At 44.2% G+C, this 27,147-nt stretch overlaps 1 protein-coding gene across 1 annotated transcript in view; it reads left to right on the forward strand.

Annotated features, from left to right (window-relative positions):
• The window catches only part of LOC126355935 (DIS3-like exonuclease 2), a 192,000-nt gene that overhangs the window by 106,531 nt on the left and 58,322 nt on the right, over positions 1 to 27,147 (forward strand). The gene's annotated exons all lie outside the window — the stretch shown is intronic.

Genomic DNA, 27,147 nt, shown 5'->3' on the forward strand with positions numbered 1-27,147 from the left:
GACAGGCACAGTGAAAAGGAATGCTTGAAATATTTCAGCTTTTGGATAAAGTCTTTATTCAGAAGTAAAAAACTTGCACATGGTGGATACTGCTGGTTGGAGCAGTATATAAAATAAGGGAAAAGCGACCACTCACTCACATTGGACAGATGAATGGAGCACAGAAACACACAGTGGGAAGCAGCATCAACACTAGCTTTCGAGCTCTTGCTCTTCTCCTAGCCCTCTGGGCATGGGAGTGCACATTTGGATGTCTGCATGTGAATGTATGTACTTTTTGCTAAAAAAAGACCTGCACTCATACATTCATTATGTATATTCCCATACAAGGGAGACATTTTAATTAAATGTTACTGGTGTTGGCAGATAAATACAATCTTGCAACACTTACGTTGTTTGGAAGTACAGTGCAATGTTCCTTCAGATGTGTGTACATATCCGAAGGAACAGGCACTGCTGCAACTACAGCCATTTTTAAATACATGAAATTTATACACAGTTATCTATATTTACAACTGCAAATGTGTTTCGTGTGTCTTATAACAGCTGTAATTGTTGCAATGCGTTTTCCTTCAGACGTGCGTGCATTTCTCTATGAGCATTGCATCATACTTCTGAACAACGCAGGCACTGCAATATTTTAAATATCATCCTGAACCCCTCAGGGGTCTCAGCATTTAGTTGCTGGGTACGGGCTTGGCGACCCCAGGGTCCCTGAGCTGGGGACTGGGAGCGCCACCAGTCCTCAATACCGTAAACTCTGAGTGTGCTTCAACAACCACTGTAAGGCGTGATGGTGGAATGTTGTACAGTACAGAGCCCGGGGATCTTGGCTTAACTGCCTGGGTCGTGTGGATGGTATAAACCTGTCTAAAAAAACCTCAATGTCAAGATGTGCTGCACGCTGAGAAGACGCATGGCTGTTGAGGTAGAACAGTTGCTAGCGTGCGCCCCCTGGTTGTATTAGGCTTATCCAGGCAAGCGGGGCTCTGTCTGGGTGGACATTCCTTCCCATAGCTGCTCATGGGACCACCATGAAACGAAATATGAATAGTGTGCAAGCACGAGACTCTAAGAAAGGAAAGTTCAATGCTTTACAGTATGACCCCCAATCGTTCCCTTCCCTGTCCACACCAGGGGAGGAACGGCGGTCTAAATTGCCTGGTGAGATGTATTCTTCTTGATTTCTGGTTTGCAGCTGAACAGATGGGGACTCATTTCTGACCACAAAGCCTCAGTTTTTTGCGGAAAATTTAGAGGACAAGTTTGGAGAAGTTGAGGGGATGTCCAAAATGAGGTCTGGAGCAGTCCTCATACAGACAGCATCCCCAGCGCAGTCACGGGTATTGCTTGCTTGTGACAAGCTCAGTGATGTTGCTGTCTCCATTACGCATCATAAGAGCCTCAATATGGTTCAGGGACATATTTTTCATTGTGATCTGTTGTTGCACTCTGACGACGAGCTCCGTGCACACCTGGAACACCACGGTGTCCACTTTGTACGATGTGTCTTCAGGGGACCCAAAGATAGTAGGTTCGCCACCGGTGCCTTCATCTTGGCTTTCAAGGGAGACACCCTGCCGAGATGTGAGGCCAACCCTACCTGTCGGCATTGTGGACATGCCTCCCACCCCAACGTCCCGTGTTCGCCGCCCCCTGTTTGTGTCAACTGTGGACAGAAACATTCATCTTTCTCATCAGACTGCGCGGTTAATCAAAAAGAACAGAAGATTATGGAGTATAAGACCTTGGACAGACTCACTTACACAGAGGCCAAACGCAAGTACGATTGACTTCACCCTGTGCGCATTTCATCAACATTTGCTGCAGCAGCTTTGATGTCGCCATCCCTGGTGATGAGCCCCCAAGCTCAGCCACTTTTTGTGGGCCTTCCAGGCCGGCCATCTATTCCTGCCCCCCCAGGTAGTTGGGGAACACCCTTTTCCGTTGCTCCCCTGTTATCAACATCGGGAGTAACAACCCCTCCTTCTTTGGGGACTTCAGTCCCCACCTCTGAGCCGGAGAAGTACCTGCCTCCTCCAGCTCCTTTTGCGCTGAAGGAATCGCTTGGTGTCCTCCATTTCATGGTTACTGCCCCTCCAGATGTCAGCCAGTGTCTGATAAAGCCACCTCATGCATCTGTCCCTTGCCTTTCTCTTCGGGGCACACTTTGTACTGACCCAATCACTTACGCCGAACACCTGGCAGAGTACTTCACTCGTATTTCTACGACAGCAGGCTACAGCACCGAATTCCACGCCATTAAAGAGCAGGCTGAGCGTACGCAGTTGTCGTTTCCCATGCACTGTTTGAAATGATACAACGCCCCATTTAGTGAATGGGAGTTCCAAAGTGCCCTTACAGCTTGCCTCGATACCTCTCCAGGTCCAGACCAAATTCACAACCAGTTTCTTCGCCATCTCTCGGCGCACTGTCAGGGTGAATTACTTGCCCTGTTTAACTGCATCTGGATGGAGGGCGTTTTCCCAACTCGTTGGCAGGATAGTGTTACCACCCAACTGCTGAAACCTGGTGCAGATCTGCTGGTGGTTGATAGCTATCGCCCTATCAGCCTTACCAATGTTATGTGCAAACTCCTGGAATGGATGGTGAGTCGGTGGCTCATGTGGATCCTCGAAGCTCGGGGCCTCCTAGCCCAGCAACAGGGGGACTTCTGTTTAGGCCACTCAGCGATTGACAATTTAGTCTCGCTAGAGTTGGCTATTCTTACAGCTTTTACTCGGTGAGAACATCTAGTTGCTGTTTTATTTGATCTTAGGAAGGCGTACGATACCACCTGGTGCCATCATATCCTTGCTACGCTGCACGAATGAGGCTTACAGTGTCCAGTTCAGATTTTTCTATGGAATTTTCTCTCCAATCACTCCTTTCAGGGTAGAGTTGGCTCTTATTGTAGCTCTGTTCATATTCAGGAGAACGATGTCCCGCAGGGCTTGGTTCTCAGTGTTCCCTTCTTTTTGGTGGCAATTAATGGTCTTGTGGCTGCGGTGGGCTCATTGGTCTGTTCCTCTCTATATGCCGATGACTTATGTCATTATTGCAGTTCCCCAAGCATCAGTGTCGCTGAACGGCGGCTGCAGAGATCTATCCGTAAGGCACATTTTTGGGCATCCAACCATGGTTTTCACTTCTCAGCCTCTAAGACCCGAGTGTGCATTTCTATCGTCATCGAACAGTCCATCTCCATCCAGAGCTCTACCTTGCCAATGAACTCCTTCATATTGAGGAGAGGCATCACTTTCTTGGCATGCTGATGCTCGGCTCACTTGAATACCTCATCTCTGCGAGCTTAAACAACGGTGCTGGCGGCACCTCAACATCCTTTGCTGCCTTAGCCACACCGTTTGGGGGTGCACGAACAACCCTCCTACAGCTCTATAAGGCCTTAATTCAGTCCCGTCTCAACTACGGGAGCGTTGTGTATGATTCAGCAGCACCTTCAATGTTGCAGATCCTCGACCCGATTCTCCATTGTGGCGTCAGACTGGTGACAGGTGCCTTCCGCACTAGTCCAGTGACTAGCCTTATTGTGGAAGCTGGAATCCCTCCCCTACGATTCCGCTGACAACAGTTGCGTGCATCATACATCGCCTGCGTCCATGCCTCACCTGACCACCCAAACTGCAGCCTCCTTTTTCCATCTTCTGCACTCCCCTCCCCATGACAGCGGCCTAGGTCGGGTCTCCCAATCGCAGTCCGCATTTGTTCCCTTCTCTCGTCACTCGAGTCCTTTCCCCTTCCTCTATCCTTCCGGCCCTCTTCTTCTACCTCTCCTTGGTCCCTCCCTCCCTCACTTGCGGATTTTTTTGGATTTGTCCAGTAACTCCAAGTCCTCTTTTCCACCTGCCAGTCTTCGTCAACAATTCCCAGCTCTTCTTGCCTCGTTTCGCAATGCAGATGTCATCTACACCGATGGTTCTGAGGTCGATGGACGCACTGGGTTTGCTTTCATCAATGGCGACTATGCTGAGCAGCATTCCCTGCCTTGTGGGAGCAGTGTTTTCACTGCAGAGCTGGTTACTCTTTATCATGCACTCGCTCACCTTTCCTCCTGCCCTGGGGAGTCATTTGTCATATGCAGTGACTCTCTGAGTGGATTGCAAGCACTTGACTAGTGTTCTTCTCAGGACCCTTTGGTATGCAGTATTCAAGATGCTGTTTTTGCTCTCGCCAAGTGTGGTCGCTCAGCGATGTTTGTGTGGACCCTGAGCCACATCAGCATTCCAGGAAACAAATGTGTCGATCGGTTGGCCAAGCAGGCCACCACTTCGCCACCCCTGGAGTTTGGTCTCGTGGAAAGAGACCTCTGGTCAGCCCTACATTGCAAGGTCCGCGATGTCTGGAGCTCTGAATGGTCTGTCTTGAACACACCAAATAAGCTATGCATGGTCAAGTTGTCCACGACCATATGCAACTCATCCTTGAGGGGCACACGTAGGAGGACTCAGTTATTCTCTGCCGTCTCTGAAATGGTTGACCCACAGCTATCTCCTTCGCCGTGAGAACCCGCCCAAGTGTCGCTGTGATGCAGGGCTGTCAGTGGGCCATCTTCTTATGGACTGCCCCCTTTTAGCCCCTTGCAGCAGTCCTTTAATTTACCAGCTGCACTTCCTTTAATTCTCGGTAATGATGCTTCTATAGCTGACTCAGTTTTATGTTTTACCCGTGCAGCTGGCTTTTATAACTCGCTCAAGGGTGGGCGCCCTTGCATGATTCTCAGTCTACACCCACTCCAACGACTTTTAATTGTGACATGGATACCAAATAGTGTCTTTTATGGTAACAAGTTGTGTTGGTACCTCTATCAACGCTTTCCCGCTGGAGGTTCTTCGTTTGTTGTTCAGTGGTTGACCTTTTACCTGAGTCATTAACCACTGTAGTCTGTTTTACTCTAGTCAACTATTTGCTCTGCTCCTTTTAAGTGTCCTCTATTTTTTGTTACTGTGTTGTACATTTTAGCTCTGTACCCCTTGGAGTTCCCTCCCTCTGGGTGCAGAGGCTACGCTTTTACTGTATACACCTTTTACAAGTATGTCTGTTTGAAAGTGGGGACTGATGACCTCGATGTTTAGCCCCCATGAAACCCCAAAACCAACCAACCAATCATCCTGAAGGTGTTTCTAGTTACTCTCAACATGGCACGTGCCATTCATGCAATTAGTTTTGTGTAGTCATTCCACTCTGTAATAGTTGTATGGAAGTAAAACTTGGTAAATGTGCTAAAGTGTTTATGCTGATCCAGTTTGTGCTGGAAAACAGGTTAGTCCCATTTGCAGCCACCGGGTTCAAATCTTGCACTGTACACTGTTTGTAGGATGGTATGATCTCCTCACTGTTGTCTGATAAGCCATAACATTAGTGAACACGTATGGCTGTCGAGAAGAGAGACAATGTATTGTTAGTGAAAATGTTTTATGTGAGTAGCAGCAATTACATTGCTGCATTGAGAGAATATCACCAACTAAAAGGTCAGAGAAGAGGCTTGATGCCATTAAATGGTTGAAAGAAGATGATAATGAAATTCAAAACCACGGGTGAGCTCAGTGTGGTACCTGGAAGAGGAAGGTGCCCTGTTCCTGTGGAAGTTATTGACATGGTTGCTGTTGCTGTAAGTGCCCCCCCCCCCCCCTCCCCCCTGTCAGGAAATGCTGGTGCTTGAACAGTGTCATGAGTATTGTCCATCCCACGGTCAAAATTACGAAAACTTTTGCAGACTATTTTACACTGGTACAAGATCTAAACAGTATGTGAACTGAAACCACCTGATCTGCAGCAGTGTTTCGAATTTGCTCTTCAGTTTCTAACATGGATTGAAGTTGATGACATGTGGCTAGGCAATGTCCTGTGGGTGATGAGGCACATTTTACACTACAGGGTGCAGTGATCACACACAACTGCTGAATTCGGGGTACTATAAGGTCTGTTCAGAAAGTAGGGAATGTTTAGGCATTTATTTATTTATTTATTTATTTAAAAAAGAAAAAAAATTAAGTACAATAAATACATTTTATTATATACATCTGAAAGAGCGACTGACATAATATTTTTCCACAGTCACCAAACACATTGAGGCACTTATCATAGCGGTGGATAAGCTTTGAAATGCCTTCGTCATAAAATTCTGCCACCTGAGACTTCAGTCAGTGAGTCACGGCCACCTGGAGTTCCGCATTGTCATCAAAGCACTGTGTTGCAAGCCAGTTCTTCATCTTGGGAAACAAGTGGAAGTCGCTTGGTGCAAGATCAGGGCTGTAGGGCAGATGAGTGGAAAATTTCCCAATTGAATGAATTAAGGAGTTCTTTAGTGCAGTTTGCCATCTGAGATCGGGCATTGTTGTGTAAAAACAAAATTTTGGACGTCAGCTTTCCTTGGCATTTGTTTTGAACTGCTTTCCTAAGACTGTGCAAAGTTTGACAGTACCGGGCAGAATTTATGGTTGCTCCATGTTCAAGAAAATCAATAAGAAGCACATCTTGTCTGTTCCAAAACACTGTCACCATCAACTTCCTTGCTGACAAGGTTTGCAAACATTTTCTTGGTTTTTGGGGGGACCTTGTGTGTCCCCATTCTGTGGACTGTAATTTTGTCTCACAATTGATGTATTTCACCCAAGTCGTGTCACCAGCTACAATTCGATCCAGTAATGAATCACCATGTTTGTTTTAGGCCTCCAGAAATGTCAACGTTGCCCCCATTTGCTGTTCTTTATGGTGTTCTGTAAGCATTTTGGGCATCTGTCGTGCACAAAATTTGTGGTAGCCTAGTTTTTGAGTGACAATTTCAAACAACAAAGTCTATGAAACTTATGGAAAAGAAAATGAAAGCTCTGTTATTGTGAAGCGATGGTTTTCACGAATCATTTCATCAACTTTAGCGACAAGATCGTCACTCACAACAATGCTCAGGTGTCCACTCTTCTCTTCATCATGAACAATGGTTCAGCCATTTTTAAACCGAATGCACCACTTCCGGACGGAACATTCACTCATTACATTGTTTCTGTACCCTTTGCACAGTTCACGATAAATTTCTATGGGTTTTAGGTTTTTTGACAACAAAAACCGTATCTTAGACCACACCTCACCACTGGCAGGATTTTTGATTGCAGTGCACATTTCAAATTCAAATACTGATAAAACCAGACATATAGAGATGTTCCCACTATCAAAGATGGATTCCAACTGGGCTGTTGAGCATGCACATACCAAAATATATGCGATCGGTGCGCACCTAGTGGCGGCAGTCGGAAACATTCCCTACTTTCTGAAGAGCCCTCATATTAAACTGTGTATTGTGCACGAAGAGCAATTGCACTTGATGTGTGATGTGGATTTACAAGCAAGTGTTCTCGATCTGTTCTTCTTTGAAAAGAATACATCCAGATGGCCTGTCAAATGTAGTGTAACATCTGCACATTATTGAGGCCTCCATATACAGCATTTGATTTTTGCCTTAGAAGATTGCATCTGTGTAGATACCACTGTTTTCATACAGGATGGGGCAGCATCTCATGTTGCTGGCCCTGTGATAAATCTGCTTGATGCATGCTTCCACAATGTGTTGTCTTCAGATATTTTGCAGATGCATATCCTGCTAGATCACCTGATATGGATACAATTTGACTTTTGGCTCTGGGGATTTCTAAAAAATGCATTTGTCAGGGGCACACTTGGTCTGTACCTGATCTGAAGGCCCCAGTATGAAGGAACACGTCACTCATGTTCTACCAGAACTGCTGTTAGCACATTGTTTTATGAATGTAGCATCTTGTCGACATCTGTGGTGTTCATATTGAAGAAATTGTGTAAGCAGCACTTAACAGTAAGTCAACATTATGCCTGTTTCACTTGTTGGACCTCTTTAAATATTTCTGTATATCTTTCTTGCATTCACAGTGCCAGATTTGTACCTGGGTGGCCATAATTGGAACTAATTTTGTTCTCGCTCAAATTGCTTCCACAATAATGCATTAGAATATCTACCAAGTTTTGCTTTCATACAATAATTGCAGCCCTCACTGGACCTCTGTGAGTAGCTGCACTTTAATTATAACCACTGGTATTTTGTTCATTAGGTGACAGGGCAGAGTTGTACTAATTGTCTTCTGGAAGTCCAGGAACATGACATCAGTGTGAATTCTGTCACTTGTTGCCTTGTGGGTCTCGAAGATGAACATAGAGAGATGGGTTTTACATGATTGTTGTTTTCAGTAACCATATTGCTTCCTGCAGAAGAGATATTTGGTGTAAAGAAATGTCATAACAGATGACTGTAAAAACGTACAAAAATTATACAACAAGCAGACATCAGTATTGGCCTATATTTGTGCATCTCTGTTAGATGACCCTTCTTGGAATGGGAATGATCTACGCTTATTTCCAGTCACTCGGAATGATTGGCTCCTTCAGTGACCGACAGTACTCTGCTGTTAGAAAAGCAGCAAGTGTCTTCACATACTCAATTTAGAATCATAATATTAGATTACATGATGTCGCCTCTTCAGTTAAGTCTGATACAATGAGAGGAAACTTTCAGTTGCAAAACATGACAAATGGAGTTTGATTAATGTGTGTGTCAATTCATATTGCTATCCAGGTGGACTCCTTGAATTTTTATACATGCAGTTTCATTTATTGAATGGCTATTAGTATTTACTCTGGTACTAGAAGGTTGCTTCAAATTGCAAAACACAACTTTGTAAGAGTATAATTTTAACTGTTTGTTACGGCGTTAAGTCAAGCACCAGCACACCAGTCAGGAACTAAAGAGAAGAGACGGCTGTGAGAAGTTGGCCAATCGCACGCTGACTGACCCCTCTCCAGGATGACAGCGGGATGGCAGCAGTCCCTAGGTGAAGAAGACATAAGCGCCGCACTCGCCTGGTAGCGGACCAATCCTCAGGGGTTTAGCATTTGTTTGCTGAGTATGGGCTTGGCAACCCTGGGGTTCCTGAGCTGGGGACTGATAAGGGCTGCCAGTCTCCTGTTACCTTAAGCTCTGGGCATGCTTCAACAACCTCTGTATGGCGTGGCAGTGGAATGTTGTGTGTCACAAGGAATGAGGATCTTGGCTTGACTGCACAGATCGTTAGGATGTTAAAAACCTGTATAAAAGAAACCTCATTCTCAAGGTGTGCTGCATGCTGATGAGATGCATGGCTGTTGAGGTGGAACAGTTGTTAGCGGGCAACCTCTGGGGAACCTGCCGCACCTCAGTTGTATAAGGCTTACTCAGGCATGTGAGGCTCTGTCTGAGTGGACCCTTGTTTCCGTAGCTTCTCGTTGGGACTAAGATGGAATCCTCAAAACAGTCATCTTCTCCTCCCAGTGGGAAGGGTGTACCGCCTGGGAGTATTCACACCACACGAATGAGGGAGGCTAGCCCTCATGGTAACCTGCATCAGTTGAATTATAGTAACAGAGCTCAAGGTGTCATAAATCAATATGTGTTTTTGGTCATCAAGAGGAAGGAAAAAAGTGTCCCCTCTTCTATATCCGTAAACACTGGAAGGACTTGCTGGACCGAGCGAGGTGGTGCAGTGGTTAGCACACTGGACTCGCATTCGAGAGGACAACAGTTCAATCCTGTGTCCGGCCATACTGATTTAGGTTTTCCCTAAATCGCTCCAGGCAAATGCCGGGATGGTTCCTTTGAAAGGGCACGGCCGAATTCCTTCCCCGTCCTTCCCTAATCCGATGAGACCGATGACCTCGCTGTCTGGTCTCCTTCCCCAAACAACCCAACGCAAGGACTTGCTGGAAGCCTGAAGTCGATTAAGCAGCTGCGGAATGGTTCCCTACTGGTTGAGACTAACAGGTCAAAGCAGGTGGAACTGCTTATGAAGACCAAAACATTGGTTGAATGAGATGTTACTGTTGAACTGCATAACTCCCTTAACTCTAGCAAAGATGTGGTCACATGTATGACATTGCGGATATCGACTTAGCCAAACTGAAACAGGCATGTGAATTACAGGGGATAGTGGACTTAGAGCAAAGGATGCATAGGAATAATGCAGAAATTGAGAAGACTGCCACTTTCATTTTGCCTTTAATTTTCCAACATTGGCTGACCACGTCATGGCAGGTTTTCTCCATCTCAGGTTTAGGCCTTGTGTACCTAACCCTATTTGGTGCTAAAAATGCCAGCGTTTTGGTCACACAATGCTGAGTTGGGGGGGGGGGGGGGGGTGAAAGGACCAGTGGGAAATGTGGAAAGGTAACCCATGAAGCTGGGAGCCACCCAGTCTAGAGCCGAGACTGCCCTGTTTTTGCAGAGGAATGAAAAATTCAGGAACTAAGTCACCAAGTGGATCCTCTATGCTGAAGCCAGAAAGGAATGTAAGGTGACGAAACCTCCCATCTTCACCACTTCTTATGCTTCCATTGCACGCAAACCTGTTCCTAAGGTCGACACCTCGATGCAGACATCATCCAGTGTACAACCATACACCACTGTACCTGTACTTGCATGTGTACATGGCAAGGCAAAACGAATAAGGGTAAAGAAATCCAAGCAGCCACCAGAGAAAAGAGCAGCAACAGTTCTGTGGTGACTGTCAAGAAGGCACACAACAAGCAGAGTGCTTCTTTCCCCCCTCATCCTCGAACAGGCAGGGTGCAGAGAAAGGTTCATGACATTTGGGTCAAAAGCTGTCCCGAGCACTGTCAGATATGATTCTTTCATGTCTGACTGATGTCTAGGACATCAAGGAGTTAGAAGCATTGATTCCAGACAGCCCTTCCATTCCCCTTTGCTCTAAAAGTGCTTGATCTATGCAGTGCAAAGATAGAGGTAAATTAAAACCACACCAATGAAATGGCTTCCACCCTACAGTGGAACTTGCAGGGGTTCAGGACACATGTGGAGGAACTCTGTCTCTTATCTCAGGGTAGACCACTGTGTCTGTGTCTCCAGGAGACTCATGTCCATCAATCCTACACCCTTGAGTTATGTGGCTATGCACACTACAAAAAAGATGACCTGAGTGGAGAGAGAGATAGAGGTGGTGTAAGTATTTTCATTAGTACCAACTACCACTTCTCGCCTCTCTCATGTACAATGAGCAGTTGCTGTATCAGTGTATGAGCATCATCTGTTGACAATATGTTCCCTTTACTTGCATCCACGTGATGCACTAGATGAAGAGGCCCTAACCGACCTTATTACACAGCTCCCCCACGCCTTCATCCTATGTGGTGATTTTTAATGCACCCAATTTGTTTTGGGGCTCTGCAGCTACCTGTCCAAGGGCTGGAGCAATTGAGAGGCTTCTCACGCCATCATGCACTTTCTTGCTAAATGTGGCACAGAGTACTCACTCCTGAAGAGCAACTGGGTTGTTCTCAGCCATTGATCTCTCGGTTTGCTCCCGAGCTGTTGCTCATACTGCTCAATGAGAAGTGGTTGATGACTTGCTTGAAAGTGATCACTTCCCAATCTGGATTCACCTGCCAGATGGGTTGCAACCTGCAAGGAAACTTACTGTGATGGGTGCTCGGTAGAGCTGACTGGACGCTTTATAGCCAGTTGACTGAGTTCGAATATTGTACAAATGTCGAGGAATGGGTGGATCATATTACCAAAATGATCTGCCATGCCACTGCAGCATCCATTCCACAATCCACGAAACAACGGAAGAGCCATCCTGTCCCTTGGTGGAGTGCTGAATGTGGCTCTGCAGTCAGGACCAGGTGTTCGGCTCTGCGTAGGTTCATCTGTCGGCCAACTGCATAGAATCTTGCAGCCTTTTGGGTGGTGAGAGTAAAGTGTCACTGAATTATTCAAGAGTGCAAGGAGAGGTCATGGCAACAGTTCCTGAACACCATTAATCGTTTCACCAAAAATTCCGTTGTGTAGGAGACCATCAGAAGAATTTTAGAGAGAGGAGGCAGGCCCATGGCTGCTGTAATGGAGAATGGCACTCTCAAAACCAATCCACAAGACGTTGCCTAGATACGCTAGCATATTTTGCCAGAGTTACTGCAACAGCCAGGCAGGATCCAGTTTTCCGGGGTCATAGAGCAGTTGCCAAGAAGTGTAGTTTGGACTTCTGGTCCACCTCTGATGAAGATCACCTCTGCCCATTTTTCACGTGGGAGCTGGATTTTGCATTTTGTGTGGCTCATAACCCCCCCCATGAACCATGGACCTTGCCGTTGGTGGGGAGGCTTGCGTGCCTCAGCGATACAGATGGCCGTTCCGTAGGTGCAACCACAACGGAGGGGTATCTGTTGAGAGGCCAGACAAACGTATGGTTCCTGAAGAGGGGCAGCAGCCTTTTCAGTAGTTGCAGGGGCAACAGTCTGGATGATTGACTGATCTGGCCTTGCAACATTAACCAAAACGGCCTTGCTGTGCTGGTACTGCGAACGGCTGAAAGCAAGGGGAAACTACAGCCGTAATTTTTCCCGAGGACATGCAGCTTTACTGTATGATTAAATGATGATGGCATCCTCTTGGGTAAAATATTCCGGAGGTAAAATAGTCCCCCATTCGGATCTCCGGGCGGGGACTACTCAGGAGGATGTCGTTATCAGGAGAAAGAAAACTGGCGTTCTACGGATCGGAGCGTGGAATGTCAGATCCCTTAATCGGGCAGGTAGGTTAGAAAATTTAAAAATGGAAATGGATAGGTTAAAGTTAGATATAGTGGGAATTAGTGAAGTTCGGTGGCAGGAGGAACAAGACTTCTGGTCAGGTGACTACAGGGTTATAAACACAAAATCAAATAGGGGTAATGCAGGAGTAGGTTTAATAATGAATAGGAAAATAGGAATGCGGGTAAGCTACTACAAACAGCATAGTGAACGCATTATTGTGGCCAAGATAGGTACGAAGCCCACACCTACTACAGTAGTACAAGTTTATATGCCAACTAGCTCTGCAGATGATGAAGAAATTGAAGAAATGTACGATGAAATAAAAGAAATTGTTCAGATAGTGAAGGGAGACGAAAATTTAATAGTAATGGGTGACTGGAATTCGGCAGTAGGAAAAGGGAGAGAAGGAAACATAGTAGGTGAATATGGATTGGGGCTAAGAAATGAAAGAGGAAGCCGCCTAGTATTATTTTGCACAGAGCACAACTTAATCATAGCTAACACTTGGTTTAAGAATCATGAAAGAAGGTTGTATACGTGGAAGAACCCTGGAGATACTAAAAGGTATCAAATAGATTATATAATGGTAAGACAGAGATTTAGGAACCAGGTTTTAAGTTGTAAGACATTTCCAGGGGCAGATGTGGACTCGGACCACAATCTATTGGTTATGACCTGTAGATTAAAACTGAAGAAACTGCAAAAATGTGGGAAATTAAGGAGATGGGACCTGGATAAACTGAAAGAACCAGAGGTTGTACAGAGTTTCAGGGAGAGCATAAGGAGACAATTGACAGGAATAGGGGAAAGAAATACCGTAGAAGAAGAATGGGTAGCTCTGAGGAATGAAGTAGTAAAGGCAGCAGAGGATAAAGTAGGTAAAAAGACGAGGGCTGCTAGAAATCCTTGGGTAACACAAGAAATATTGAATTTAATTGATGAAAGGAGAAAATATAAAAATGCAGTAAATGAAGCAGGCAAAAAGGAATACAGACGTCTCAAAAATGAGATCGACAGGAAGTGCAAAATGGCTAAACAGGGATGGCTAGAGGACAAATGTAAGGATGTAGAAGCTTATCTCACTAGGGGTAAGATAGATACTGCCTACAGGAAAATTAAAGAGACCTTTGGAGAGAAGAGAACCACGTGTATGAATATCAAGAGCTCAGATGGCAACCCAGTTCTAAGCAAAGAAGGGAAGGCAGAAAGGTGGAAGGAGTATATAGAAGGTTTATACAAGGGTGATGTACTTGAGGACAATATTATGGAAATGGAAGAGGATGTAGATGAAGACGAAATGGGAGATATGATACTGCGTGAAGAATTTGACAGAGCACTGAAAGACCTGAGTCGAAACAAGGCCCCCGGAGTAGACAACATTCCATTAGAACTACTGACGGCCTTGGGAGAGCCAGTCATGACAAAACACTACCAGCTGGTGAGCAAGATGTATGAGACAGGCGAAATACCCTCAGACTTCAAGAAGAATATAATAATTCCAATCCCAAAGAAAGCAGGTGTTGACAGATGTGAAAATTACCGAACTATCAGTTTAATAAGTCACAGCTGCAAAATACTAACGCGAATTCTTTACAGACGAATGGAAAAACTGGTAGATGCGGACCTCGGGGAGGATCAGTTTGGATTCCGTCGAAATGTTGGAACACGTGAGGCAATACTGATCTTACGACTTATCTTAGAAGAAAGATTAAGAAAAGGCAAACCTACGTTTCTAGCATTTGTAGACTTAGAGAAAGCTTTTGACAATGTTGACTGGAATACTCTTTTTCAAATTCTCAAGGTGGCAGGGGTAAAATACAGGGAGCGAAAGGCTATTTACAATTTGTACAGAAACCAGATGGCAGTCATAAAAGTCGAGGGGCATGAAAGGGAAGCAGTGGTTGGGAAAGGAGTGAGACAGGGTTGTAGCCTCTCCCCAATGTTATTCAATCTGTATATTGAGCAAGCAGTAAAGGAAACAAAAGAAAAATTTGGAGTAGGTATTAAAATTCATGGAGAAGAAGTAAAAACTTTGAGGTTCGCCGATGACATTGTAATTCTGTCAGAGACGGCAAAGGACTTGGAAGAGCAGTTGAACGGAATGGACAGTGTCTTGAAAGGAGGATATAAGATGAACATCAACAAAAGCAAAACGAGGATAATGGAATGTAGTCAAATTAAATCGGGTGATGCTGAGGGAATTAGATTAGGAAATGAGACACTTAAAGTAGTAAAGGAGTTTTGCTATTTAGGAAGTAAAATAACTGATGATGGTCGAAGTAGAGAGGATATAAAATGTAGACTGGCGATGGCAAGGAAAGCGTTTCTGAAGAAGAGAAATTTGTTAACATCGAATATAGATTTATGTATCAGGAAGTCGTTTCTGAAAGTATTTGTTTGGAGTGTAGCCATGTATGGAAGTGAAACATGGACAATAACTAGTTTGGACAAGAAGAGAATAGAAGCTTTCGAAATGTGGTGCTACAGAAGAATACTGAAGATAAGGTGGATAGATCACGTAACTAATGAGGAGGTATTGAATAGGATTGGGGAGAAGAGAAGTTTGTGGCACAACTTGACTAGAAGAAGGGATCGGTTGGTAGGACATGTTTTGAGGCATCAAGGGATCACAAATTTAGCGTTGGAGGGCAGCGTGGAGGGTAAAAATCGTAGAGGGAGACCGAGAGATAAGTACACTAAGCAGATTCAGAAGGATGTAGGTTGCAGTAGGTACTGGGAGATGAAGCAGCTTGCGCAGGATGGAGTAGCATGGAGAGCTGCATCAAACCAGTCTCAGGACTGAAGACAACAACAACAACAACGTGGCTCATAACACATCCCTTGCCCACAACAGAATCAATTATAGTATGCTGCGGCACCTCACAAGTCGAAACAAAGATATCCTCCTCGCACTTTTTAATGCCATATGGGCATTAGGTCACTTTCCCAACTCGTGGCGTGAGGCAATTTTAATTCCTCTTATAAAACCTGGGAAAGACCATACATGCCCAAGTAGTTACCTTAGTGTTGCCCTCACTAGCTGCATGAGAAAGACCTTGGAGCAGATGGTCAACTGCCGCCTTGTCTGGATCTTAGAATCCAGGCAACTCCTTAGTCACTTTCAATGTGGCTTCAGGAGGTTTCGCTCCACCTTTGATAACCTTGTCCTGCTGGAGGTGGCTCTACAACAGGCTTTCCTATGCTGGCATCATCTTCTAGGTATATTTTTTGACATCGAGAAGGCCTGCTATACTAGTTGGAGGCATCTTATCCTGGAGCAGCTTCACAAATAGGGTTTTCATGGTTGTCGTCGCATTTTTATTAAGTCCTTCCTCTCGCCACGATAATTTAGACATCAAGTCAGTGATGTCCAGTATGCTCACTTTGAACAGGAGAACGGTGTACCTCAAAGTAGTGTTTTACGTGTTACTGTCTTTGCCATAGCTGTTAAGAGCATTAAGTCCATAGTGAAAAGTCCTGCCAGTGTTCTTTGTTTGTGAATGACTTCTCTGTGTTTTACTATATTTGGGAATCAATAAGACGGATCTCAGGAAAGGGTAGTCCACATCCCCTTACAGTCTTCTCAAATAATGGGGACTAGATGGACACACCAGAAGACATGGCTCACATTTTAGCTGAACACTTCTTTGGTGTTACTAAGTTATGCAGACAAGCTCCTACTGTTCAGTTATTCCATCAGACTGCAGAGATGAAGCACTCCGTCTTCAGGCCACGAGTGGCCTATCGGGACAATCCGACCGCCGTGTCATCCTCAGTGGAGGATGCGGATAGGAGGGGTGTGGGGTCAGCACACTACTCTCCTGGTCATTGTGACAGTATTCTTGACCGAAGTCGCTACTATTTGGTCACGTAGCTCCTCAATTGGCATCACGAGGCTGAGTGCACCCCGAGAAATGGCACAGCGCATGACGGCCTGGATTGTCACCTATCCAAGTGCCGACCACGCCCGACACCGCTTAACTACGATGATCTCACGGGAACCTGTGTATCCACTGCAGAGATGAAGAAGCTCAATGTCTTCTCGCACAATAAGAAAGTCTACAAGCTTCCATTCTCCATGTGGGAACTGGAATCAGCTTTATCTGCAGCCAGAGACACTGCTCCAGGACCTGATGAGATCCATTACACCATGCTTCGTCATCTGTGCCCTGAAGCGAAAGGTCTGCTCCTCTCTTGTTTGAATCAGATCTGGTTTGATGGACAGTACCCCATGACTTGGAAGGAGGCAATATTAATTCCATTCTGAAAACCAGGCAAGGGCCGTAGTGCCCCTAACAGTTATCACAGTGTCACTCTTACCAGTTGCATTGGTAAGACTTTTGAACACATGGTCAGCCACCACCTCATTTGGCTGCTTGAGTCCCGAGGTCATCTGAGCTGCTTCCAGTGTAGTTTCAGGCACTACCGTTCCACTCTTGACAACTTAATTCTACTGGAGACGGTGATACAGGAGTCCTTCTTGCGCCGAAACCATTTAGTTTGTGTGTTTTTTGACCTCCAAAAAGCTATGACACTACTTGGAGGTACAACATCCTTTGCCAAGTTTATGAATGGGGCTATGTGGACGCCTGCCGCTTCTGATCCAATCCTTTCTTGAGGACCGGCATTTTTGCCATCGCATTGGTAGTGCCATGTCTGATTGCTTTATTCAGGAGGATGGTGTGCCCCAGGGCAGTGTCATCAGTGTCACATTGTTTGCCATCACTATCAATGGCATTTCCTCTGCAGTCAGGAGCCCTGTCAAATGCTCTTTGTTTGTGGATGGCTTTACAATCTTCTACTCCTCTTCTGATCTTACGATGATGACAAGGCAGCTACAGCTGACCGTTAGGAGGCTGGAAACCTGGGCCCAGACAACTGGTTTTCGGTTCTCAACTGAGAAGACTATGTGTGTCAATTTTAATTGTTCTCATCGGTGTTTTAACCAACCTGAGCTTACAATAGGGGACCGTATTTTATGTTTTCAAGACACTGTTCACTTTTTGGGTTTATTATTTGACTCCAAATTAACATGTCTCCCACTCCTGAAAGACATAAGAACAAAGGGCTTCTGGTTGAACATTTTGAAATGCCTTGGTGGAAAAACATGGAAAGCTAACAGGTCCTGGCTCCTGCAGTTTTATAGGGCACTTGTTCGACCATGCTTAGACTGTGGCAGGATAGTCTACGGATCGACCTGTCCTTTCTACCTCCCGATGTTAGATGCTGTCCACCATGAGGACATTCGGGATTCGGCGACATATCCTTTTGGCTCAACAGGCGCTGAAAATCTAAGCATCCCCTTAGTCACTGGCATTTAGTTTAATGATCCAACCCACCTTCAAACGACTGTTCAGGAATCGGAGCCAAGCGACCCAGCCATTTGGCATACATGCTACGGACTGTCTCAAGGATCTGAATCTCTTAGGCATGAAACTACACACCCATGGATGGAACACACTGTGGCCTTTGTCTTCAGAGGCCCAAAGTGATTTTAAGCTTGACACAGTACACGAAAAGTTGTACTACAGATATAGTTTTTACAAGTTTGTTTTTATCTCTTTTAAGTATGTACCATAGTTTTATCGTTATTTATACAGATGGATACCTGCAGGAGAATGCTCTCGGCTGTTCTGTGGTTTTCCCTGATAGGGTTTTTAAAGTGCATCTTCTATAACAATTTACAAATTATGATGCTGAGTTGTATGGCATTCTGATGGCACTGGAGAGGGTTCACAGACCTCACCATATGAGTTTTCTTGTCTGTTCCAACACTCTTAGTGCACTGCAAGCACATCACCAAATGTATCCGGTAGACCCGCTGATTCAGCTCATCCATGACTCCTTACAGCAGCTGCAATGCTGTGGCAAGGAGGTGATCTTTTGCTGGGTACCTGACCAAGTTGGGATACAGGGTAACAATATGGCTGACAAAGCTGTCAAGGAAGCATGTTGGGATGGTACTGTCCATCAATGTCCCATCCCATTGCATGCCATTGTCTCATTTTCTGACATTGAGAGACTGAATGGTTGCAGGTGTCAGACAATAAACTGTGGTCGCTCAAATCGACCATGAAGGCTTGGCGGACTTCGTGTCAGCATTGCCGCTGGAAGGAGATTTTACTTACCAGACTGCGCATCAGGCATAGCCCTTTCACACATGGCTTCCTCCTCCAACGGGAGGATTCACTGTTCTGTGAAGTTCATGGCATGCCACATTCAGTTCAGCATATTGTGGTCATGTGTGTCCTGTATACTGATATTAGGGCAGCCCTTGGTCTCGCTGGAGATTTGCCCACCATCCTTGCAGGTACCGGTATCAGTGTTAACAGAGTGGTGAAATTTTGTGAACTGTTAGGCCTCATCCATAAACTGGTGGGGAAGGGCGGCAGACTTTAGTACGTTATCAACTGCTCCGCATGTGGTGACAGCCTTCGTCACCACCCATGAGATCTCATGTTGACTTTCCATCAGGGTGCTTGATGACCATGATGTTGAGCGCCCACTCACCCTGAGTAATAATAATAATCATCATCATCATCTGCATTCTACTGATCTTCAAGCCTTGCAACAACAACATCAGTTGCAACTAACTCTTCAATGTTTGGATGACTAGGTGCAGAAGATTAGTTTTAAGTTTTCTACCGAGAAGCCTGTGTGTGTTGTTTTCGTTGCCTTTTAAACTTTCTTGAGTTGAGGATGAGGAACACTGTCCTTACTTTTAAAGACACAGTGATGTTTCTGGGCCGTATATTTGACTATAACCCTATGTGGTTACCACATCTTAGGGACATGAAAAAAACGTCACTTAAGGCTTTAAGTATTTTAAAATGTCTTAGCCACAGTACATGGGGAGCAGACAGTATTTGTCTGCTCCGGTTTTACAGGGCAATTGTGCGATCTCGGCTTGATTGTGGGTGTACATTGTATGGGTTTGCGAGACCCTCTTATTTAAAGATGTTGGACATGGTGCACCATGAAGGGATTCGGTTGGCCACTGGGGCATTCAGAACAAACCCCCTTGCAGAGGCTGGTGAACCACCACCTCACGCCAGGTGATGGCTACTTACGATGTGCCAGGTGAATAAAACACTGTCCATGCTATACAGACTGCCCTGCCATGCCGTTGCTCAGTCTCCACTGGAAATGCTTTTCATAACTGGCAACAGGCAATTAGGCCCTATGGAATACATGCACAGGATTGGCTTCTAGAGATGAGTGTTGCTGGTCTTCATGTTTTTTGTTTGCGGTGGGAGTAGATTTCCACCTAGGTTTCTCTGGAGACTCAGACTTATTTTAGACTTGACAAATTTTAAGAAAGATTGTATGTCAGATTTTACATTTCAATCTCTGCTTTTTAACATTTTAGGTACGCATCACAGTTTCGCAGTATTGTACACTGATGGTTCCAAGCAAGGGAATTCCTTTGGCTGCCCTGTCGTTTTCCCTGACCGTGTCACCAGGATTCGCAGTTGGGAGTAGTGTACTGTTTTCTCAGCGGAGCTCCACACGATCCTGAAGGCACTGGTGCAGATGCATCATATTTGGGGCAAATGGTTTCTCATTTGCTCCAGTTCGCATAGTGCCTTACAATCGTTACAGAACCTTTCTCCAGCTGAGGAATCTGTCCGGCTGATATATGACCAACTGTACTTACTCCTACAGCAGGATAAGCAGTAGTCATTCTGCTGAGTAGCAGGTCATGTAGGGATATTGGGGAAATGAACAGGCCAATTGGGCTTCTGAGGTGGTCTGCAGAGGACATTATGTGGCACAGTGCTCTATTCCCTTGCAGGCTGTCATTTCTGCACTACACAGGAAGTGCATGCAGTTATGGGATGAGGAATGACTGGCAGTGATGGCCAATAACCTGTGTTTGGTGAAGTCAACAACCCGGCCATGGCGTTCCTCCTGCCAGTTGCTCGGGCGGGATGAAGTGACCCTCACACGTCTTTGAATTGGACACTGTCAGTTTACATATAGCTTTCTACTATGGTGAGAGGATCCCTCATTTTGTGATGCTTGTGGCATGCACGTCTCTATCTGCAATATTTTAATGGGGTGCATTTTGTATCATGATGCAATTGCAGAAGCAAATATTGATGAGAATCTGCCCTCTATTTAGCTGATGATGAGACAAGTGTGACTAAGATTTTAAAGTTTCGTGATGTATCTGGACTCTGGCCTAAACTTTTAGGCTGGAAGTTCTAGTGTGTTGCAGAGTGGCTGGCTTCCCTTTTTACTCTTGTGGTCAGCCAGCCATGTCCATCTGTTATATTGTTTTAGCTCTTTATACCACTTTTTTCCTGTGTCGTTAATGTTTTACTACCGTGCAATACTGCGTTCTGTGGTTCTGTGTGGGTAAGCACATAGTTTTCCAATATTTGTTCCCTGTTTTGTACGTGTTGTTTTATCTTCCTGTTTTGTATATTTTATTGGCACTTGTCTCAATCCGTTTTCACACGGGCGCTAAAGACCTTGCTGTCTTGCGCCCAGAAAAACATGTCCATGTCCAGGTCCAGGGTCGTTGCCCAGTCGCATAGCAGCTTCAAGATTAGGCACTTGTATAGCAACGACTTAGGAATCATTTATACCGAAGAAACTTGTTTATTCCATTTGTTTGTGACACATCTGTGTAATCACAATTGTAATAAAACTCATTAATACAATATGTTTGAATTGTTTGCCTAATGAACTGATAAGGTAGGCTTCCTAGACCCCAAATATTTGCTGACTAGGCTGGATTTAACACTTTTGGTGTGAGCGAGTTGTGGATGTGGTCTGAGCCTTTGTCTGATAAGGTTTAGTTTCAGTCTTTGATCGCTACACCTGGCATCAGAAACATTGTAGAGGGTGGACAGAAAGTTTCTCCCTTCAGTTGTTTTAGAATATTTTTATTACATAGTATTTTTTTTAAAGAAACAAATTTCTGCATTTTGTATGATGACCCTGACTATGAAGGCATTCTTCCACTCATTGGTCAAAACTCCTGGTGAGCATTGCTGTCTGTTCAGAAGTGACTGAATTTCACGGAATAAGCTGGTTTCTGTTGTGGGAACAAGGTCCTTTGAAGATTGCACCCCGTAGTCTGGGTGTCAGGTGCTCTTTAGGGTTTAGGTGTGAACTGTTCCCAGGTCAGTCATCCCCAACAGGGAACGTTCTCTGCAGAAGTGGTGCTGTTTGTTTGGCTGTATGAGCTGTTGCTCCATCTTGCATAAGAACAGCATTGTCTGGATTTGGGAAAAGATCAAGACCAGAAACAATCCTTTCCCAATAATAATCACCATTGACAGATGTTTTTGCATTAACCACATGCAGTTCAGTTTTTTTGTAGTCACAGATGCTGCCAGCGACCATTATTGCTTTTGCCTCTGGTACATTTTGTCTTTGGTTCATTTGTATGGATTTGGGGATTTTGTTTGTTTGGGCTTTGGATAAAGCTCTTGTCAGTAAACAGATTGTGCATCCGTGTGCATTGTAGAAACGTTCAGAAATGATTCTTTGACAAAATGCCAGACAATCAACAATATTTTTTTCTGACAGCAGTGTGTTTTGTTGGTTAGACCTCAACATGTTATCCCAGGACTGTCCATGAATAAAGTCTTTTACAGTTGTTGTACCAATGGGCTTCTATCTTGGCTGGTAATCATCTGAGAAATTCAGACATTTGGCAACATCACGGGCACCGAAGCCAATTTTGTGTTTTACAAGATGTCTGATTTTGTTTTTTTCTTATGTTTGAGTTTTGTATGTTGTCCAACTCTGTTGCTGTCACTAACATTACTGTCACCTATATTAACCCAAAGTTATACAAATTTAAGATAAACATCCAATGTTTGAACAATTTTGGTGGTGGACATCCACTAATATGGAGACCTTGAATCAAGAAATGAAGTTCATGTTTCTGTCCAATTGTTTAATGACACTCTTAAGAAAGACAAAAAACACAAATAACCACAGAGCAGTATACAGATAAATTTAAAAATTAATTTAAATGAGCAATGTGTATATCCTTTAAATTGAAAAAAATTAAACTTTTACAAGATTGTCTTTTTTATCCCCCTAATTAAAATTTAGAGATAATATTAATTATTTTTCTGTTTTTTATTAGGTAAAAACACAAGAATACATAAAAATTTATTTAATGATGAATTTTCATTAATATAGGTATGTTAAATTCATGAAAATAATGTGCTTAGAAGTAGTACACCGCCATAACAACACTGGCCAGCAGCGGACAAATAACTATGGGAATGTGTTCTCTTTGATTCAGCTAGATACACAGAATAGCAGAATTTCCTTACAGCCAGCACCATCTGTTGGTGTAAAGTGGCACTGTCTCCACAGAGCATCAAACATCACTGGCTCTAGGCTCTCTCTCTCTCTCTCTGTGTGTGTGTGTGTGTGTGTGTGTGTGTGTGTGTGTGTGTGTGTGTGTGTGTGTGTGTGTGTCGGGGGGGGGGGGGGGGGGGGGGAGACAATTTTCTAGCCACACTATGTTTAAATAGATCTATAAAATCATGAAAAGTAATTCACGTAGCCTAAGAAGAGGAATGAATCCTATTGAGAACCACGCGGGAAAATATTTTATTTTCTATTATTCTGAGTTTAATTCCGTACTTGTGATTAATTGTTCCAGTTTCTCTCAACATTCCACACAAGTGTGTAAGTACATGTGTCGAAGACTTTTGTACTACAGAACACCCTGTTGAATATTATTTTATCTGCATGAAATCTAGCCACTGAGTGAGGTGACTCAGTAGTTAAAACACTGGACTTACATTCATTCAAATCTGTGTCCAGTCGCCCAGATTTAGACTTTTGTGATTTCCTTAAATACCTTGAGGCAAGTCCTGGATGGATTCTCTGGAAAGGACACAGCCACTTTCCTTTCCTAATCTGAGCTTGTGTTCTGTTTGTAATGGCCTCATCATTATGAGATATTAAAACCTAATAGCCCATCCTTCCTTCCTCCCATTTTGAAATCTAGGCCACCTGAAAATACTAGCTGTTACTTGACTTGATGTTTAGTTGTCTCTGCTTGCTTGTTTACCCTGACCTTTCCTAACCTGCTGATGCCTGAGTATGTTTCTCTTCAGTTGGAAATGGATTTTATCTGATAATGGAATTCATCATTAGGACAGTGAAGTAACCTCAGTTTATCTCCATTTAAATTCTAACTTTTGATAGGTTGTAATGTAAGAAATTTTTTCCAGCTTTCAATCAACATAAAAAATATGCACTGTACCTCCTCCGCATGGTATTCATGCCTGAAAACAATGTCAACGGCTACCAAGTCCCACATCTCTCTCAATGTTATGTGCTGTATCCATTCCATAACTCTTTTATGGAGATGTGCATTACTAACTATTTCAGTACAACTTCTTACTGAACTGTCATTCCCGCCTTTTGTTATCCTATTTCCCTGCTCACTGTGTCTTTGCTTGCTCTCTTGACGACAACCTGGCTTTCGTTTAAGTCTTGTCTTAGCGTATTCTAGTGATTCCTTACATCACTTCCTTCCTATCTTAAAATCTTTTTGCCCCTGCCCAAGCTTGACCTCCATTCTTTTCCAGATTTCTCTGCAGTACAAATTTTACAAGGAAAGTTGTCCAAGGTAAACTATGTGCCAGACCCAAAACCTAACATTTTCATTGTAAGAGGTAGCCATGTACCTACATAATTGTCAGTATAGAAATTACGCTGCTGATATCTGTGCTGGAAACTCTACAAGCATGCCCATGCACACTGGGACACTGAGACTCCAGGCAACAATCGCTATGCCAGGTGTTTGTTGTCATGGCTGGGTGGCAACAATGCAGACAGTCCCCTGTCAGAGTGGGTGACATAAGGGACAATGGTCTTGCAACCTCATGCAGGTGGTTAAGAGACCCTGACAATTTCATCAGATTTTAACTTTCATTATGATGCTTGCCAGTATAACCTCAAAGTGTGCCCACCCTTCTCTACACCATCGGAGAATGACAATGATATAAAGAAGGAGAACCCTACTTACCACAGTACCTAGTCTGTACTAGAATGGAGACTTGATATTACAAGCTTATGATGACTTATGTGCCAGCCTGGGCTCCAGTTTATCAACAGTATGCAGTTGACATAGGAGTATTTATTGAAGAGTCCCCAGAAAATGTGAAGATCATATTTTACTACTGTGACCTCAGACTCTGCCTACCATTCCACATCCAATGCTTTCAGTATTTCCATGTCACACATATGTCATCTTGATATCCCAATGAACCCACCCGTAATGTTTATGGACACACTCAGCTTACAGAAGACCTGTGTCCATCTTACACCTTGAGTCAACTGTCAAGACCAGCACTTCTCCCACTCACCAGTGTTTCTTTCTACAAGAAGAGGTGGTCAGTCCAAGAATATAAGATGTTTGGTTATTTGTCATACTTAAATGCTGAAAAGAAGTATGAACATCTTTACGCTGTATTATGATGACAACTATGGAAAAAACCTTGCTGCCCATCCAGGTGGCATTAACACCTCATAATACTGATATGAAACCCTCTTGATTAGAGGCAGGGCTGACGATTTTAACAATCCCCTTCCTTACCATTATTGGGGAATCTAGTCCCCCGGTATCTTCTCCAGTCTCCCTCAGTGTTCTTGTGAACTCTGTTATTGGAGTCATATGGACTCACTGCCAGACTCCAGTCAGTGACTGTATGAGCAGCAGATAGTTCGTAATGGTGCAGACTTGTGTTCTGGTCCTGATCTTAAACTGGAAAAATCTTTGCAGATCTTGAACACTCCCAAAAGTTTAAAAGACAAGTTGCTGAATGAATCCAAGGTGAAGATAATTCCAGTAGGCCTGGTAGTTCCAGATCCACTAACTCTATGTGATCTGGGCAATATACCAACATAGGTGGTGGTGAGTGAAGACTCTGGAGCACAATTTGCTACTCCTGTCACTTCTTTGAACTATGGTGGCTACTGTTATTTTATCCTTGAATCTGTATTTCCCTACAAGAATCCTGTCTTTTCAGTAATCACTATTCTAAGCTTAATTCTTACTACACTTTCTGCAAGAACAATGCCATCCCTGAGCGGGCATCTACAGGAGCGTACTTGTATATTTGCACAAATGTATGTAGTCGATGAATGCCCCTCCATAAACAGTTGGTAATGGCTGTACCAGTTCAGATGACCATTGATATCACCATTTGCATTATTTACCTACAAGCATACAAGGAAATATGGTACCCTGAATTGCTTAACCTGATATGGCAACTCCTCACATCCTTCTTCCATGTTGGGGATTTTAATGTGCGTGACCCCCCTGTGAGGGGTTTCAGAGAATCTGACAGTAATCTCCTCATCGAAGAGTTGCTTGAAGATTTTGAATTGTATATCTGTTCCCAGGCGTGGGCCAAAATTCTTGGGTTACTTGTCCACCAACAGCAACTGAGTAAGCCCAGCTTTTGCTTTCGCAGTGGTATTTACACTGATCCTCCTGTTGTTATTAAACACTTTGCAGTGACATCAGTGAGTGCCTATTATCCTCCCACCTTCCAAGAATGTAAACAAAGTGTGGAGGACACCTTCTCATCTGCTATACTGTACACTGGCGAGAGCCATATAAGGAACCATTTACAGAATGGAAACTGCTTTTTGGCCTCAACTCATTCCACAACATTATTGCAGGCCTTGACTTGATCCAAAGTCAAATGGTCCAACATCTGAATGCAGATCAGAGGTTGTAATCGTATCTGGCTCAGAAGTAAACTTCTGTGGTGGAATATTATCAGTATCCTGATTCTGAAGCCATAATGATCCAAGTTCCAATTTTATTTATCAGTCATTAAGCCTTACTTGTGTGCTATGTAAGTCACTCGAGAGGATGACACGCTGTTGATTGTGCTGGATTGAGTTGTGCTGCTCTTTGTCCACCTATCAGTTGGTTTCTGGGAGACCCAATCCACAGCCAGCCATCTGTTCAGATTAGAAATGGTGGTACAACTAGCTTTTACTGAACATCACCATTTTATTGGGGGTTTTCTTGACTTGTTGTGTAATGCTGCCTGGCACCACCAGACTTTAACTACACTCCATGGCTTTTGTTGTGCTTTACTGAAATTTATCTCCAACATCCTGCACCACCTATCATTCAGGGTTATGTTGGAACAAGCTGCAGTTACCCCCAGTCGCAGAGGAATGGTGCACCACAGGCCTCCATCTTCAATGTCACCCTTTTCCTTATTGGTGCCAGGGGCCTCCAAGGGATCAACAGTTTCTCCTATCCTCTATGTAAATGACTTTTGCATTTGGTTCACCTCTAAGTCCATGGCCATCACTGATTATCAACTCCAAGGAACCTTATGAAGGGCCTCGTCTTGGACCAATGACCATGGCTTTCAGTTCTTCCTTACCAAAACATGAATAGTGCACTTCGATCACCACGCTATAATCTACCCATACCTGCAACTTTTTCTAGGTACCAATGATTCCAAGACAACTGTACAATCTAGTTGCCTGGGCCTACACTTTGGT

The sequence above is a fragment of the Schistocerca gregaria genome, chromosome 3 (genome assembly GCF_023897955.1).
Source record: "Schistocerca gregaria isolate iqSchGreg1 chromosome 3, iqSchGreg1.2, whole genome shotgun sequence".
Classification (NCBI taxonomy): Eukaryota; Metazoa; Arthropoda; class Insecta; order Orthoptera; family Acrididae; genus Schistocerca; species Schistocerca gregaria.